Source organism: Taudactylus pleione, unplaced genomic scaffold (assembly GCF_031769625.1).
Source record: "Taudactylus pleione unplaced genomic scaffold, aTauple2 ptg000108l, whole genome shotgun sequence".
Classification (NCBI taxonomy): domain Eukaryota; kingdom Metazoa; phylum Chordata; class Amphibia; order Anura; family Myobatrachidae; genus Taudactylus; species Taudactylus pleione.
Genome location: NW_028284510.1, coordinates 664,447 through 680,406, shown reverse-complemented (window position 1 = coordinate 680,406; position 15,960 = coordinate 664,447).

The window sequence follows — 15,960 nt, the reverse complement described above, 5'->3', positions numbered from 1 at the left end:
CCTTTCAGCACTTGCAGGGGGCGTGCAAATGGTGGAAAGAGCCACCTCTTCCCGTCCAGTGCTGGGAATGTCAGGCATCGCAACCACCACCACACTTGGACTCTCCTTGGGGATTTGTGATATCTTCTTAGAAAGCACAGTTCTTCGCTGTGCTTTTGCCAGCTTAACTCTTTTGATTTTTTTAGTGGGAGGAGGGCTTCCATCGTCATGTGAAGCTGAACCACTAGTCATAAACACACTAGGGATCGACCTTAGCCGTTCCTTGCCACTCCGTGTCGTAAATGGCATATTGGCAAGTATATGTTTCTCTTCAGCTGATTTAAATGTCTTTTTCAAGGTCATTTTCCTGAACTTTGCCATTTGGGATTGTATGTGCCCTCTACTATGACATTGGGCATCGGCCTTGGCAGACGACGTTGATGGCATGTTATCGTCTATGTCATGACTAGTGGCAGCAGCTTCAGCACTAGGAGGAAGTGGTTCTTGATCTTTCTCTATTTTATTTTTATCGGAGAAAGTTTGGTCCTCCATTTATGTTATATCGATTTGATATATACGTGCGGCTAAACACAGAAAATATTTTTTTTTTTGGTTTGGACTGGAGTGTACTTTGGGGGTTACAGCACCCTTTAACGGTCAAGCCAGCCGGCCCTTTATTTATGACACAGGCGCACGCTTGGCACTACTTTGTTGATGCACGTGCGGCTACTGCGCACACAATTCACAAACACAGAAAATAATATTTTTTTTGGTTTGGACTGGAGTGTACTTTCGGGGGTTACAGCACCCTTAACGGTCAAGCCAGCCGGCCCTTTACTTATGACACAGGCGCACGCTTGGCACTACTTTGTTGATGCACGTGCGGCTACTGCGCACACAATTCACAAACACAGAAAATAATTTTTTTTTTGGTTTGGACTGGAGTGTACTTTCGGGGGTTACAGCACCCTTAACGGTCAAGCCAGCCGGCCCTTTACTTATGACACAGGCGCACGCTTGGCACTACTTTGTTGATGCACGTGCGGCTACTGCGCACACAATTCACAAACACAGAAAATAATTTTTTTTTTGGTTTGGACTGGAGTGTACTTTCGGGGGTTACAGCACCCTTTAACGGTCAAGCCAGCCGGCCCTTTACTTATGACACAGGTGCACGCTTGGCACTACTTTGTTGATGCACGTGCGGCTACTGCGCACACAATTCACAAACACAGAAAATAATTTATTTTTTGGTTTGGACTGGAGTGTACTTTGGGGGTTACAGCACCCTTTAAGGGTCAAGCCAGCCGGCCCTTTACTTATGACACAGGCGCACGCTTGGCACTACTTTGTTGATGCATGTGCGGCTACTGCGCACACAATTCACAAACACAGAAAATTATTTTTTTTTTGGTTTGGACTGGAGTGTACTTTGGGGGTTACAGCACCCTTTAATGGTCAAGCCAGCCGGCCCTTTACTTATGACACAGGCGCACGCTTGGCACTACTTTGTTGATGCACGTGCGGCTACTGCGCACACAATTCACAAACACAGAAAATATTTTTTTTTTTGGTTTGGACTGGAGTGTACTTTTGGGGGTTACAGCACCCTTAACGGTCAAGCCAGCCGGCCCTTTACTTATGACACAGGCGAACGCTTGCCACTACTTTGTTGATGCACGTGCGGCTACTGCGCACACAATTCACAAACACAGAAAATTATTTTTTTTTTGGTTTGGACTGGAGTGTACTTTGGGGGTTACAGCACCCTTTAACGGTCAAGCCAGCCGGCCCTTTACTTATGACACAGGCGCACGCTTGCCACTACTTTGTTGATGCACATGCGGCTACTGCGCACACAATTCACAAACACAGAAAATATATTATTTTTTTAGCACTTGGGGGGAGCACCCCTGATGGGCAGAGCACCCCCTGGACAACACTACAGCACCCCTTTAGGACTGGGACACTGCACAGGACTTTGGAGTGGACACAGCCCCTATGGAGAACTGACTGCACAACACAGTCCAGCCAGCCCCTATGGACTTTGAAGTAGTGGACACAGCCCCTATTAACAACAGCAGCACAGCACAACACAGCCAGCCCCTATGGACTTTGAAGTAGTGGACAACAGCAGCACTACACTACACTACACTACACAGCCCTAACTCCCACCCTCCCTCTTCACTGTCCACAGCCGAGTGAGAAAATGGCGCCGACACGGGTACCTTATATAGGATCCAAAACCCGCGAGACTCGGAAGGCGGGATGATGACGTTTTGCCTCGATTTCAGATCCGAGTCAGGCGGGAAAAGTCGAGCCTGACTCGGATCGGACTCGGATCGGGGGGGCTCGGGGGGGTTCGGATTTCAGAAATCCAAACCCGCTCACCCCTAGTTAGAATACCGACACGTTGCAGTAAGTACTCCAAACTTACCCCTGCCCCTCCCCCGAAACCTCCCTTCCCGCAGCCTAAACCTAAACACAAAGCCCTCTGGGGGTCCCCAAGTATGCCCCAAGTGTTTTCTTGATTGCAGGTGCTTGCGGCAGGTGGATTTTTTACGATTTTTTCAAAGTCACTTTATGGAAAAAATACTCCTGAATACTATTCTGCACCACTTATACAAAAACGTTTTTTAGCAGCTATTGAGCCCGTTTAAAAACACCAAATACATTCAGCAAGCCAAATCGGGGAGTACCATAGCTAACCCCCATGTCAGAGCATCTTTTGGGAGGTGTCAGGCTGATTTCACGTACTTTCAAATTGAATACGGGGTAAAGCGGGGACGGCCACGATACTTTTCCACCTACAAAACAGGCGAAGTAGGCGAAAAGTCCGGGCCACGAAAAAGTATCGCGGCTTGGCTCAAATTGAATACGGCTCTATGTAGGGAAAACAGAAGTAGAGTGACCAGCTCCAAGAGCTTACATTCTAACGGGGTACTCACAGTATTCATGTATATACATAGTCACAGTACTGTCGTTTTCAGTGAGTGCTAACAACAGAGTTATATGGTATTTTATATATACAGTCCGGTGCATAAATATTGGGACATTGACAGAATTTTCATATTTTGGCCTCTATTCACCACCACAATGGCTTTGAAATGAAACAAACAAGATGTGCTTTAGCTGCAGACTTTCAGATTTAATTTGAGGGTAAAAACGGTTTCTATATGTGCCTCCCACTTTTTAAGGGGCCAAAAGTAATGGGACTATCAACTCAAAAGCTATTTCATGGACATGTATGGGCTATTCCCTCGTTATTTCATTATCAGGTATTAAGCAGGTAAAAGGTCTGGAGTTGATTCTAGGTGTGACATTTGCATTTGGAATCAGTTGCTGTCGACTCTCAATATGAGATCCAAAGAGCTGTCACTATCAGTGAAGTAAGCCATTATTAGGCTGAAAAATCAAAACAAACCCATCAGAGAGATAGCAAAAACATTAGGTGTGGCCAAATCAACTGTTTGGAACATTCTTAAAAAGAAAGAACGCACCGGAGAGCTCAGCAACACCAAAAGACCCGGAAGACCACGGAAAACAACTGTGGTGGATGACAGAATAATTATTTCCCTGGTGAAGAAAAACCCCTTCACAACAGTTGGCCAAATCAAGAACACTCTCCAGGAGGTAGGTGTATATGTGTCAAAGTCAACAATCAAGAGAAGACTTCACAAGAGTGAATATAGAGGGTTCACCACAAGATGTAAACCATTGATGAGCCTCAAAAACAGGAAGACCAGATTAGAGTTTGCCAAACAACATCTAAAAAAGCCTTTACAGTTCTGGAACAACATCCTATGGACAGATGAGACAAAGATCAACTTGTATCAGAGTGATGTGAAGAGAAGAGTATGGAGAAGGAAAGGAACTGCTCATGATCCAAAATATACCACCTCTTCAGTGAAGCATGGTGGTGGTAGTGTCATGGCGTGGGCATGTATGGCTGCCAATGGAACTGGTTCCCTTGTATTTATTGATGATGTGACTGCTGACAAAAGCAGCAGAATGAATTCTGAAGTGTTTCAGGCAATATTATATGCTCATATTCAGTCAAATGCTTCAGAACTCATTGGACGGCACTTCACAGTGCAGACGGACAATGACCCGAAGCATACTGCAAAAGCAACCAAAGAGTTTTTTAAGGCTAAAAAGTGGAATGTTATGCAATGGCCAAGTCAATCCCCTGACCTGAGTCCGATTGAGCATGCATTTCACTTGATGAAGGCAAAACTGAAGGGAAAATGCCCCTAGAACAAGCAGGAAAAGACATTTGCAGTAGAGGCCTGGTAGAGCATCACCAGGGATGAAACCCAGCATCTGGTGATGTCTATGCGTTCCAGACTTCAGGCTGTAATTGCCTGCAAAGGATTTGCAACAAAGTATTAAAAAGTGAAAGTTTGATTTAGGATTGTTTAGTTTGTCCCATTACTTTTGGCCCCTTAAAAAGTGGGAGGCACATATACAAACCGTTGTAATTCCTACACCGTTCACCTGATTTGGATGTAATTACCCTCAAATTAAATCTGAAAGTCTGCAGTTAAAGCACATCTTGTTTGTTTCATTTCAAAGCCATTGTGGTGGTGAATAGAGGACAAAATATGAGAATTCTGTCAATGGCCCTCATTCAGAGCCACTCGCTAGCGGCAGTACGCTCGTTCCGAGCGATGTTCGCACATCTGCGCATGCGTACGGATCGTTATACGCATGCGCGAATCAGTCAGTGCGGCCGAAATTCATGTGCTCGCAATATAGCGAATGCCTGCTATTTTGAGTGACAGAATGAGGCGTATGTGGGTGGTAACAGGGGAAGGTGCTTGAAAACGGGGAGTGGAGATCAGAACGCAGGCGTGCTTAAAGGTCAAAACGGGCGTTTTATGGGTGTGCATAATTAATACTGCAGCGTCATTGACCACGTCACTGGGTTATTTTATAGCCAGAACTGCTCGCAAGATTGTGGTAGCAAAAACCAACCACAAGAATAGCGAGCAGTTCATACGCTGGTCGATGTACTCGATTAATCTAATAAATAGCGGACATGACGTATGGTGCGAGCGGCCAGGGGGCGTTTTTAACAAATAAACAAGCGTATGTTTTGCTCGCTCGTTCACACTTAGAGGTGTGAACAGACTGCAATTTGCGAACGGATCATTTGAATAGCCACCCCTTGTTTTTGAACGAACGACCGCAAATAGCGAACGGCTCTGAATCAGGCCCAATGTCCCAATATTTATGCACCTGACTGTATAGATGTGTAGATATCCACATACTATATATCATATGGCAGATGAGTTGCCTACCTATAACTTACCTAGGTTACGAAAGAGTAACCGACCAAGACCTTCATTGTTCAAAATGATTTTAGAACAGCAGGATTTACCCTACTCATAATGAGCTTATAGAGCAGCCAATGTTACAAGAGGTCATTAATTAAATCGCTTTTTCCATTGTGAGGCTAGATAGTAAACGACCTTGGCCCTTCTACTGATGAATAAACCTAGAATCTGATGGACTCATTTCATTTTCATTTTCGCACATTTACAAATACGTTCCTGGCTACCTAAACCTAGAATACTTGCTATAATAAGAATGGATCTTTTTATTGTGCCAGATTGTACATAGGACCTGATTCAGACCGACTCGCTAGGATGCGTTCGCATGCAGCCAGCCGATTGTTTGCATTCTGCGCATGCGTATGCATCGCAATGCGTGAACCAGTGCGATCGATCGGCAAGCGTTCGCTCACTGCGCATAGACTGCCCGGCTGAATGAGTGACAGAAGAAGCCGTTTGAGGGTGGTGACGGGGGCTGGCCGCTAGAAATGGGGGTGCGGAAGTGCGAAGGCAGGCGTGACTGAGCGTCCTAACGCTGTTTCAGAGGCGTGCATAATTAAGAGGCAGCGTCTTAGTTCACGTCACCTGGTTGTATTTTACACTGAAGCGCTCGCCGTGCTCGCGGCAGGGTATGGTCAGCCACAAGCGCTGCATATGCATCCGATGTCACTCGATATCACCGATGGTTGCATACACTTCCTGGAGATGACGTTCGCAAGTGGGCATCTTAAGACAGGTTGGTGGGCGTCTGCATACACAATGCGATCGCACGTTAAGACATAGTGGGCGTGCTAATGCCTTGACGTGCGATCGCTTGTCTTGCAGAATTTCTATACGCATCTAGTGAGGGGGTCTGAATCAGGTCCATAGTGCTGAGAAAGGTCATTGGGGTCCGAGTTTAGGGAACCGGAGTGTTGTCTGCTAGTTCTCCGCTAAATTTAAAGTGGCAATTAGTTATAAGGCAATACCAACCTTATAGGTAATTGCCGCTTTAAATTTATCGGCAAGCTCACAGAAAACACCCTGGTTCCTTAAACCCGGGACCTATTACATAACCCATACTTGCCGACATTCAGCTCGATCCTTCCAGGGAGCTGAATGTCTGCGCACAGCGGTGGGCGTGGGCGGCTAGTGACGTGGCATTGTGGGTGGAGCCACGTGATTGCATCATAATGGCTCCGCCCCCTCTTTACAATGCTTGGCATTGTAAAGCAGGGGGCGGGGCCAGGATGACGCGAGTCGGCAGGAATCGCGTCACTTCCCCCCCCCCCCTGCAGCCGGGAAGGTTGCCAGCCTCTCCGGGGGGCTTGGGAGCGGCACCTGATATTCGGGAGGCTCCCGACCAAATCGGGAGGGTAGGCAAGCCTGACATAACCCCATAAGTATCAGAGAGTGCTAAAAATTGGGAACCTGATTTGGGTTTATTTAGGACTCGTTCTCACCATCTTAAGATCACCATACAAGTCACAGGATACTTTAATCTCTTTATACAGTTACAAGATGTTTAAGCCTGCAATAGTGAAAGAACAAGAGAATAACATGAGCAGTACGCAGTATCATTTAGCTGAGAAAACAGATTTCCTATCAGTATGAATTGCTATCTTATTGGTAATTGCATAAATCTCACATATCAGGGGATGAACCCAACTTGACCATCTTAAATATAACAGTCTGTTCTTTATTCTCTAGGCATAAGATAACATATCTGATTATAAGTATAATCCCTTAGACTAGATCATTTCTGCAAGCATGCGTATCAGTGCTAACAACACAATTACAGAAATCCCTTTAACTCACAACTGACTGCCTACTAAGTACTAATGGTGCCCATACATCTGCGACAGATTACCGCAATTCCCCGTTCTGCGATGTCTGGGTCCGGGGATCAACATTTAGAAAAATCTCGATTCCCCTTTCTCGACTCGAAAATTGGCTCTATCTACGAGTCGAGGATTTTTGACATGTTGAATTTCCCCGATCTGCCAACAGATCGCCGATCATCGATGTCCGCAGATTGGCGGTTAAGACTTCCGCAGTAGTACTGTGTGCTATACTGTGTCTACTTAATTGTGGAGTATAAAAAAACATGCAAATGTAGTAGTCACACATTCATTTCATTTAATTAACTGGGGCCTATTTATCAAATCATATTTGCAGGAAATCCTTCGAAAACACCTTTTTTCAGGGGGGGGTACAGGCAAGTATTAGATATTCAATAATTCAATAAATGTATCTACAGTACAAAAGCAGCCCCCATAGGTTTCTTGGTTTTGGATCTGGATTCATCTGGGTGTTTTGGTTTTGGATCTGATTTTTAAAAAAAAATAAATGCTAAACAGTTTTTAAAAACAGCTAAAATCATGTAATTTTTGAAATCCAAAGCCTGAAATTTGGATTTAAAATCCGAATTCCGAACCGCTGGAAGATCAGAACGGGATCTCCCCAGGAGATTAGAACTGTGACTCGGATCTGTCCAGATTCACGGAATTTGGGTGTATTCGGATTTCAGGGGAACCCGAATGCCTGTGTATCGGTGGGGAGGCATACAAAGGAGCTTGGTAAATGGGACAATTTAGCAACCCCCATAGAAACCTTTGTGGCTGCTTTTGATATCAGAAATTGAGGAACCATAGCAGATAACCCCGATATGTGTTGCGATCACCCTTCGTAGATCCTGAGGAAGCATTTGTGGGGAATTTCCTGCAAATTTGCTTTCATAACTTTGCCCCAAAATAAGCAAATATCTGGTAATTTACGCTACCATTAAGTAGCCAAAGTTGACAGGGTTTCACATATATGACCTGTTCATTTAGAAATATTAAAAGCTCTGGCTTTGAACGGCTGTAAGGTAGAGACGGTTTAACCTCACTTAAATATATTTTTAACAGTGGGCCTGTTTCAGACGCAGTGGCGATATCGGATGCAGATGATCGATGTTTTGCGCAGGCTTCTGAATCACACTGCGCCAGCATCCCAATTTTGGATGCAGAAAGTCGCAGTACAAATTTGGCCGCAGAAATGCAAAGTGCATTCCTGGACTAAAGACGCACCCAGTGGTATTTCAGCGTCTGTGGACGCCAACAGTGGGTGCCTCAGCACATTCAGATGCACCGATGTACACCAGGGAGGGGCTTTATAGCAGCATTAACATAAAGACGCAGGCACGACTGTGCAAAAAGACACAGTCGTGGCATTGTTTGCGCCCGACTCTATGGTTTTGCGTGTAAAAAAAAAAAAAATTATATATTTTTTAATTCTTCCACTCAAGAAAATCAGTGCACACTACATCCACATGCAATGACTTGTAGCTTTAGACAGTGCTTAGATAAATGACAGTTACAAGCTTTGGGGAACTTATCCACTGTATCTCTCTCCAAGGGGGAGATGTACTAAGCTCTGAAAAGTGATAAAGTGGAGAGTGATAGACCACCAGCCAATCAGCTCCCAACTGTCATGTTACAGGCTGTGTTTGAAAAATGACACTTGGGAGCTGAGTGGCTGCTGGTTTATCACTCTTCAGTTTATCACTTTTCAGAGCTTAGTACATCTGGCCCAAGGCTTAATGCATCTCCCCCTTTGGCTGCATACTGGGTTATGCTTGCTGTCTTATTAAGAGAGAAATGGGCCGGTGTGCAGACTCAGGGCCTGATTCAGACCCGCTCGCAAGCAGGTCGATGGTGGCCCAGTGCGCATGCGCGCGACGGAGCCGGCTCCGTCGTGCGCATGCACGAGACCTGGATAGCGGCGGGTCTCGTACCAAAGGGTGCGTGCTGTCGATGTTGAGTGACAGCACGCCCCCTTTGGTGGGCGGGCCAGGGGCGTTGCTGCCCAGACGGAGGCGTTCCCATGGGAACGCCTACCGTCTGGGGCCGGCCCCACTGACATCACAAGTGATGTCAGTGGGAGTGCTTTCGGCTCTGTTAGAGCCGAAAGCACTCTGGGGCTTGTGACAAGGGTCTCGTCGCAAGCCCGATGGTCGCGATGGTCTTGACCATCGCGACCATCTTCCTGGCCGCTCACTATAGCTGTGGGTGGTTAACCACAGCTATGCGAGCGGCCAGGAGGCTGCTCTGAAAAACAAGAAGGACGGCCCTGATTCAGAGCGTCCGGCTCTGAATCAGGGCCTCAGTGCAGGACCCTTCATCTCTCTAGCTGTGCCGCGGTGGGTGCAATAGAGTCGATTCTGGCTTAGTGCCAGAATCTACAGCATATGCGCTGGTCCCCGGGAAAATGGCGCCAGCGCCATTTTCCCAGGGACAGCAGCACTGCGCATGGGCAAATCACTATGAACATGGCCCGTCGCCATTTTCCCAGTGAATCTTGCTGCTCTGCAGCGCCGAGGAGCACTCTGGAGACAACGGACAGGTAAGTATAAAGACTATATGGGTGCAAGGTGTGCAATGTGGCCCCCTGCGGGACCCAGGGGCCCGTGTGCACCGCACACCCTGCAACCATTATAGATACGCCCCTGCTTGCATTACAGCCCCCAGGTCTCATAAGCCCTCGTGGAGCAGGTAATTGGCAAATAGCGTGCAAGAATTAAGCACTTTCTTAAACTTACAGTTCAGTTACTGTTAAAAGTCCATGTAAATCATTAGCAATGCATTTTCATAAATGAGCACTGTGATGTTGTTCATTGTTATAAGCCCTAAAATGCTGGCACTATTGGATAGCAGAAAACAAGAATGAAATAAAAATGTCTGATACTCTGATGAGACGTCAAAACAAGCACTGATAAACACATCAGCGGCCACTAGGGTGCACTGTTGATACATTCTTAGGACAGCTGTAAAAGAGACCATCTTATTAGGAATGACTTGTTCTCATACAGCATCTAACAGTTCCTCTCAGGTTTCCATGCAGGGCCCTCTGGCTTAAAAACCCCAGCAGCACATGACTGAAGCTCGAGCCTATTTGAAATCGCAAACTGAGATAACAGAACAAAATACACACTTTTTCCCCGATATCTTAATTTAAAGACTCTGCATAAAATTACTGTCTACATATTTGCTAGCAAGCTCTGCGGAGTGCAAATAGGTCAGCAGTAATTGCACACAACATCTAAATGTATTTCATTGTTCACCACTTGTGTTTCCTTTTAAAGGATCGCAAGTGTTGATAAGCAACTAGACCTTATGTGGGATCAAATGAAAGAATTTGCTTTTAGGCTGAGGTTCTCTGGTTTCCAGAACTTTGTGAAGTTGTTAGTAACATGTCTGCATCAAATTCCACACTTGCTCACTTTACGTGACATGCCTGTGTAAACGTGCACCACCACCTACATACAGTGGCTTTGAGTCTGAATAGGGTTGTGAGCCAGCTCTTTTTGCTACAGGCTACTAATGGTACCTGTGGACTCCCCCCTCACCTTCCTCACCTAGATTAAGCTTTCTCTTACGTTGCTCCCTATTTCTGCCAATTCCTCCACTGACTCCCTATACCCTACAGAATCCAATTCAAGCTCTTCTCTCTCATCCAGGGCCATCACTAGGGGTGTGCGAGCAGTGTCTTGGCCCATGGCACCCACATGTGGCATGCAGGGTGTCTGAAACGACATCCTGCAGCCTGTACGACTACTGCAGAGCTGTCCGGAGTGTCTAAGATAGTGTGTTCTACTTCTCAGAGTCAGTGGGCCTGCCCCCTCAGTGTGATATCATGTCCTCACGTGTTTATGGGCAGAGCCCTCTTCCCCAACATCTTCAGCCTCATCTCCCTCCCAACTCCCTCATGCCTCCATTACACAATCAACAATCACTGACTATCTTCCTGACAACCATTTCTCACTCCCGCCTCTAAGACTTCTCTTGTGCTGCTCCCCACTTCTAGACTGCTCTCCCTCACTCTTGTTCCAGCCTCCAATGCCGAAGGCATGCGCGGAGGTGCCCTCTCTAGCTCCGGCGCCCTGCCTGCCGCAGGAGCTAGAGTGAATACTAGTTGCCCCTTAGCAAACAATCAGCTTCTACCTATCATTTTACAGAAGAATGTACATGATCAATGCTATTTCAAAGCTGATTGGTTGCTATGGGCAACTTTTCCTCTTGTCAACTTCTCCAATCTTTATACTGATTTGTACGTCTTCACCCAAAGTTACTAATTGACAATTGGCGTTTCCCCAGAAGGGAAGAGAAGGGTTGATTTAAACCCGATGCATTTTAAACCCCAGGTCGTGGCTGATCGTGAATAACTCTGCATTAAGGGGTAAGTGTTTGTTTTTGTTAGTAAAGATTGTTGTCAGGGAGGTGGGTAGGTGGTGACTTAGCCCTGGCCTTTTAGCTTGGTAGGTGGAATGGATGTATAGGCCATTGGACTACACTGATCTCATTGTCATGTTTATAGGACCATCTTGAAATATGTACTTTGCATTATCCTATTGGAAGTAGCCTTTAGAAGATGGATAGACTGTGGTTATAAAGGGATGCACATGGCCGGTAACAATACTTAGGTAAACTGTGGCATTGAAACAATGCTCAACTGGTATTAAGAGGCCAAATGTGTGCTCACACCATCACACTACCACCACCAGTCTGAACCATAGAAACATGGCAGGATGGGTCCATGAATTCATGTTGTTTATGTCAGTTCCTGACACTACCATGACCATAGAAAGCGAGATTCGTCAGACAAGGCTACGATTTTCCAAACTTCAACTCTCCTGCTTTGTAGAACGTGTTTCCATTGTACCCTTAGTTTTCCTGTTTTCTTTAGATAACGGGGTTAGAACTTTTTGTGGTCATTGCTGCTGTATAGCATCCTCTGTAAGGTTCAACTTGCTGTGTTCAGAGATGTTCTTCTACTTACCACTGTTATTGCTTTCCTGTCAGCTTGAGGTCTGTCCAATCCTCTCTCAGCTCTCCTTAAAGTAGAAAAATGTCTTGAAGTCTTCTTGCAAAGTAGCCACCAGTGGGCTTTGGTGTAATTGTTGCCCAAAGCATTATTTTCATCTACAGTAGTACAGGTGAGAGCATTTGTACTGTTTAATCTGTATTTCTCAGCACACGGGCCTGATTCAGAGTTAGGAGCAAATTAAATTTTTTTTAGCAAACAAGGAGTTCTTTGTTCCTGGAACAAACCATGTTGCACACAAAGGGGTGCACATGCATGTATTGCATGCAGAGAAAATGCTCGCCGATCTTGCATGTAGCCCACAAAAACCGGGGCACACCCCTTCCCAACTGTAAATCTCTCTGCCTATCTTAAACCCGCCCCGACAGCAGTGCAAATTTCTCCTTTTATTCATTTCCTCGCAACTCTGATTCAGAGCCGCCCGCAATCCGCGCTAAATGCCGATGTCTACGTAGAGGAGCAATTGTTTTGCAACTGCGCATGCTTGGAAGTTTCTAAAAAGTCCTATGGTGCATGCGTTACATGGAGTGTACACACGAAGGCGGTGTTTCAATCATGACAGACAGTACCAGAAATGATGAGGAAAAGTGATGGGCGGTGACTGGGAGGGGCGAAGGATGAACAGAAAAATGGTCCGTTCGGGAGACGTGTTATGGGCGTATCAGTGCAAGAGGCTGCATTCACAGACGCACATCCGCAGGTGTAGGAGGGTGTGGTCAGACGGAGACTTTGCACCTGCCGTAAGGCTGGTGCACGTTTTCATGGTGCGACCGATGGCGTCTAAGGATGCACCAGTTGGTATTACGGCGTGCCCAGGCGCTGACAGTGGGCACCTCAGTACTTGCATGGTTGGCTGCATGGATGTACACAAGGGTCAGGAGTTTATAGCGGCATTTGCATAAAGTTACAGACGGTCGACCGCGAATGGACACGGTTGTATGCGCTTCAGAATCAGGCCCATAGTGCGCCTATTTGTATCATTGTATCATGAGAACTGATGAATGGTAGAAAGGACACCGATACATATGACCAGGGTTGGCTCTAGGGGTGCTCGACCAGTGCGGTCGAACAGGGGCGCCACCAATAGAGGGCGCACCCCTCCCCAACATCCCGATTTCAGCGAGACAGTACTGTCCCGCTGTTCCACCCGTGGGCCAAAGTGGCCCGCGGGTGGTGAAATCGGGAGGTAGAGGACCCCACCGCCGCAGCTGTGCGGCAGTGCCGGACCCCCAGAGTGTGAATGGATGCAGCGCGCATGCACGCGGCATCCATTCACAGACGGGAGAGGGCTGGGGGAAGCCCAGCCAGTGACGGAGGGCTGGGCTTTACCCCCAGCCTGACGTTACTTGGAGGCGTGCCATGCGGGCACACCTCCAAATAACGTCACGTAGGGGGCGTGACCTATGGTAATGAGGCCATGCCCCCAATTCCGCGCGCGATAGCAGGGCGCAGCGTGCCGGGCCGGCACAGGGTGCTCAGACCCCTGGAGCCGGCCCTGCATATGACTGATACAACATCTGCCGCTTAGTGAGGGGGTGCGTGTGCTATCACTTGTGTCTTGCTGTTTAAATTTGCTCAAATATTACACAATATGGGACTAATGCAGAGTAGAACGCAGGTCGGTTTCTGAACCGCACATGCTCCGGGGCTGAGTATACGGGCGATGCACACAACTGTATACAGCTCAGTCGAATCCTGCGTGTAACTGAAGGAGCGTAATTGGGTGGCAATGGAGCCCTCACACGCACAGACATGCATTATTGCACCCAGGATTGGGCTGGTGCCGGTGATGATGGTGGGTATTAAAACCCAATGTACAGTACAGATAGGGGTGGTCTAACCAAAGAGATGTATACAATTCTGCATGTAGTTCTGCGCCTGCATTGCTGGAGTAATAACGCTCAAATTACCTTCAACTCTACTTTAGTCCAAAATGATATTTTATTCCTTTTTTGTGTCCCCATGAGCCAATGCCTGTACATCAATTAGATTCTAGACACAAGGTAAAAAGTAACTTCCCGGCTATGGCCTGTATTCAATTTGAGGCGATGACTTCATTTCGTCAGGCGGAAAAGTTTCGCCGTATTCAATTTGAAAGACTTTCCGCCTAGGCGGAAAGTCAATGCAATGTAATAGGCGGAAAAGTTTCGCCTTTGAATAGCAGGCGGAAAAAAGTGCAGAATTGGGGTTTTGGGGTGTAACGTTGCGGGAACCCCCGTGCAGCCTTCAGACAGTCCCCCAAAGGTAATCTGTGTATACAAATAAAAAAAAAACACTTAAGAACACCCAAAAAAAATCACCTTGAATTTGGGGGTGAAAAAAAAATGTTGGGGGACAAATTTAAAAACTAGCGAACTTGACTCTGGGGGGGTCCCCAAGTATGCCCCAGGTGTTTTTTCATTGCAGGTGCTTGCGGCAGGTGGATTTTTCACGTTTTTTTAACTTAACTTTAGCAACTTTAAAATATGCTGGCCCCCGTTTTCAAGTACCCCAAATTTGCTGGGATAAGTTATTTTCTGCAAAAAAAACTCCTGAATACTATTCTGCACCACGTATAGAAAAACGCTATTTAGCAGCTATTGAGCCCTTTTAAAAACACCAAATACCTTCAGCAAACCAAATCGGGGGTAACCATAGCTAACCCCCATGTCAGAGCATCTTTTGGGGGGTGTCATGCTGATTTCCCCGAATCTGACAGTACTTTCCGCTTGTTTAAGTTTCGCCAGGTCCCGTTTTTGCGTACTTTCAAATTGAATACGGGGATACGCAGGCACGGGCGCAATACTTTTCCACCTACAAAAAAGTCTGGGAGGCGGAAAAGTATTGCGGGTCCGCTCAAATTGAATACGGCTCAATATGTGATTATCGGTCCATTGGCTCAAGCTGTAGTGTTATTGCATGTCCTACTTATTTCTACTTCAGGGTCCATAGGGGTCCACAGGGTGACCTTGGGGTATAGCTGGATCCTGGATCCTCGGGCACCACGGAGTTAAAGCTTTTAGCTGCTCCCAGGATGCACTTGGGTCCATCCTCCTCTATACCCTGCCCCCGAGCCACAGGCACCTCAGTTTAAGATGGTGACTGGCCGGAGTCGGGTCACCCTGCGGGGGGGGGGCTGCAGGAGCTTTTTATTTTTAACTTAGTTAAATTTACTAAAGTTTTTTTCTCCAGAGCGGCAGCGATGGGCTGTCTGTACAGACGTCCACGCTGCCGCTCCTTCTCCCTGCTGGCGCCGCAACGCCAGCACTGAACTGGGGATCGCGGGGGGGAAGCCATAGTCTGTACTAGCCGGACTCTGGTTTCCCCCGGGACTGCTGCCGGAGATATCAAGGTAAGCTGCAATGCAGTCCCATGCCCCCGGTCTAGGGGACAGACCGGGGGCGCTAGCGGTGGCGGCGGGCTTCCCCTCCAGTGGAGGAATACCCCGCCAGACCACTAGACCACCAGGGTGAATAAAGCGGCAAGCGGGATGCCAGCAACCCGGGGGTTAAATATGCTAGCCAGGGGAGGAAGCCTTCCCTGTCTAGCGGCTCCTCCCCTCAGCTCAGCGCGCCTTTCAGCTAGTAGTCTGGCGTCGCTGAGCTGCAGTTACTCGGCCACTCCTCCTCTGAGGTCTCTGGGGACCATTTTCTTGTGGCAGCACAGATACTCTCAGGGAGCACGCAGACCGGTCCCCCTGTGTACCTCTCCCCCGACAAGGACAGTGTACACAGCACTATAGCCCTCCCGGACACTGAATCTGGACAGGTTGATTGTAGTGGAAAGGTGCAGTGAGTATATCTTCCTGCATGGTATGTGACTT